Source organism: Chondrus crispus, genomic scaffold (genome assembly GCF_000350225.1).
Source record: "Chondrus crispus Stackhouse genomic scaffold, scaffold_279, whole genome shotgun sequence".
Lineage (NCBI taxonomy): Eukaryota > Rhodophyta > Florideophyceae > Gigartinales > Gigartinaceae > Chondrus > Chondrus crispus.
Window position 1 is genome coordinate 35,097 of NW_005179157.1, and position 3,586 is coordinate 38,682.

A 3,586-nucleotide genomic window follows, 5' to 3' on the forward strand; every position below is an offset into this window, starting at 1 on the left:
GGTACGTCATGTACGAAAGCAACTTCTTGAAGAGGTGGTTGGTCGGATTTAATTCCTCCAACTCCTCCCATCGCAGTCCGCGCCGCGTCGCGATGTTTTCTGGCTCCGCTTCCTTGTCTCTCCGCGAGGCGGACGAAGTGACTCCGCTTCTTTTGGAGCTCTTATTATTTGACGAAATTCCATTCCCTTCTGTCAATCTTCGGTCGGAATTTCTTGAATGGTTCTACGAGCCGTCGCCACCATTTTCTTCTGAAACATCCGACTCCGAATTTGAGTCGCAATTTTCGCGGTCGTCACCACAGTGACTTTTGTTCTTCTTTCGGCCTTTGGCCGACTTGGGTCTCTTCCACTTGGAGGCCCGGATCCAGACTGACTTGTCCTTCTTCGTTGGACTGTCGATTTCTTCTCCGTCGGAGAGCGGTCCCGCGTCCAAACTTGGTTCGACCCGGCCCGCAGCTTGCTCAAGGTCCTTGAGTCGCTGCGAAGCGCGGTAGAACCGGTCGTCGATGCTGTCCCTTGTCTTGGCCAGCATTTCCAGGGCCTGATTCGCATCTCGCCGCGCTCCTTTCGCGGCGAGCTTTAGCGAATCCAGCACTTCCGAATCTCGGCCCGGGGACGCATCGGTACTTAAATTCTCAACGAGAACCACACGGGCTGTCAGCTCTTCAAGCGCAGCGTGGAACTCGGATTTTAGCAACTCCTGTAGCTTCTGAAAAATGCCCAGATGTTCGTCGGACTTGCTCTTCGTCTCCTGACGAATCTCCTCGCTCAACTTCTCGAACTTCTCTTCCAGGCCATTTTTCTCAACGGCTGTCCCCGAAGGGGACGCTTCTGCAACTGCATCAGTAGCCGAATTTCCTTGGCTTCTTGTACGAGGTCCTCGCGGAATCCTCGACTCTTGAGCTGATCCAGCTCTTCTGACCCCAGGACCGACGTCCTTGGGTTGGCCTGATGCCATGGTCCGCTCTTAATAAACGAGACCTATCGAACTAATTTACCTATTCCCGACTTCTGATTTCAGTTCCAGATTCAAGGTCGGGCTTCGTAGTTTGCAGATTCTAGGTCGGGAGACCACTTATGTAGTGCAATGTGCCTGTCGGGCCGGAACTAGGGTCCAACGGTCCAGCAACAACACAACCTACAAACAACAACCAACAAGAGTTGCCGACGGCACAGCCCTACGGAGTGTCCGATTCTCCTTTTCTCTTTAAGTGGGTTTGCGGCCCACAGTAGCTCAAGTCCCTGATAGGGGGGGCAAAAGGAAGATGCCCAGCCCGGAAGGAATGGTGGTAGAGTCTTGTACAGGCAGCTGCTCGGCGAGTTCGGGGCAGTGATTAAGAAGCCGGGCCCGATGGGTCGTAAAGCCAATGCTCGCTGAGCGCCTGGTACACCTTATACCCTTGATAAGGTCTTCGACGGGGGCGTCGCAACGCAGCCCGAAGGTAACTAGCAAACACGTAGCAGCGCTACACCTCTGTACTGCCCGATGGCAAAGTACCGACACCGGAACGGTCGCAACCTGTATCCGATGGAACCAACACTGTCCTGTATACACAACAGGACCTTCGAGGGAGACGTCGTCGCAACAGCCTCCGTCGGTGGATGTAAACAAGTAGCAGCGCTACACCCACGTGTCGCCCGATGGCTAAGACACCTACACCGGTCCGGTCGCAACCAAAGCCGATGGCACCAACAACAAACAAAGGAACTAACACAAGAGCCCGATGACTCCAGTCGTCACAATGCGGATCGCAATCAGGCACTGTGGAACCAACACAAGATAAGGGAATAGAAATAGAGATTGAAATAGAAAAGGATAGGTGAAATAAAGGAAAAGGAAAGGGAACCGCCGAGCGCAAAGGATAACGTAATCTGTGGTAAAAGAGAGCGTCTTGGGAAAGACGGACTTCGACCAAGGCGATATTCAACTCTGGCAACTTGGGTTACCTTTACTGACTTGGTCGTCAGAGGGCTAAGGTATATATCGCCCCGCCGGAGCCACTACAGTAGCTCTCGGCGCTAAATCCTAGATCTAATCTAATTTGAAATAACTAATATGCAACTAATTGAAATTAATAATTAAAATAATAAAGTGAAATAATTTTCACTTGTCACCCCCCCACTTTGTCATACCCCTCAATTCCTTTTCTTTTCACCCCCCCACGGTGCAGTCGATTATTGCACTACAGCACTCTTGACGACCCCTTTGAGGTCTTGCTTGTTTGCGTAGGCCCTCACCAGGGCGGAGACGAGGGGCGTGTGAGTGGGCGATGGTGCATGGAGGAGCTCATGGTAACGCGAAACCGCTGTTACGTATTGGGCGATCGATGTCGGACCTATGCGCCCCTCGAGATGCAGGTACCCGATGTAAGTGAGGACGTCGCCCTCGGACGCCCTAACTTAAGCCTACCATCCTCTTCGCAGAATACAAACCACTTCTTGATCTGGCTCGATCGGGTGAGCCAGGTCCCAGCCGTCCAACCGAAGTCAGCAAGGAGGTCTGCGGCCGCTTGGGCCCCACCGGTAGCGCCATCATCCCCGCATCTCGACAACACAGCATCCCTTATCCCCTCCTGCCATCGAGCCTTACGCCATCGTTGCGAGTACGACGGACCGGGCGTCGTTGCCCTTCTTCGTACTTCGCAGTACAGAGAAGGCGACGTCGTCCGATTGTAGGATCTTGTAGCTGGTGGCGTGAGCCACCAACTGCGCATGCCAAGCTTGCGCTGGCCGGTGGGGTGCCACCAGGACACCCTTCCCACCATCCTTTACGAACTTGCGAACGACCAACGGGAGGAGATCGAACGGGGGGTTCCATAGCCGCGCCCTCCCGTCGCCCCAGTCCTCCGTCATCTGCGTCGCGAAGTACTTGCGGCGTGCCACCGCCGTCTCGCTCAGCGGCTGGGATGCGAACACCACCGAGTCGAGCCGGTGCTCGTCCTGTATGGATGCCAGGAGCTGCCTCGTTGCCTGCACGTCGCCAGGGTCCCAAGTCCTGGACAGAGCGTCGGCGAATCGGTTGACGGCGGACGGCAGCCAGCGGGCCTCGATCGACACCCCAAGCGTTCGCGTCATGACGTGCAGCCGCCGGAGCTCCGCCATCATCGGCTTTGACGAGGAAACCATCGCGTTCAGGATGAAGCAGACGGCTTGGTTGTCCTCGTGCAGCAGAAGCTTGCGCAAGTCCGGCCGGCTGACGTACGCGGCGAAATGCCGCTGTAGCAACATGCAAACTGCCCTCAACTCCCTCAAAGTGATCGACTGCACGCGGTCGGCTTCCGTCCAGAAACCTTGACCCTCTCACAAACCCTGCGATCCCGCCAGCACATCTGAGCCGAGCAATCCTCCGTAGCCCACGTCCGCAGCGTCGGAGGGCATTGTCAGGTCCGGAGCGACGAGGACGAGATCGCGAACCTCCCCGCGCGTCAGCGCGCGCCAGTACCGCAGGTCGCAAAGCGACTGCCGGCACAGGCGGACCTTCGGCATCTCTTCCCGCACAGCTCGAATCGGAGCAAACCTCTGGTCTCCCTGACCGGGAACGTCCCGGAAAAATTTCTGCGGGCTGCGCCCCCAGACCCCCGAGCGC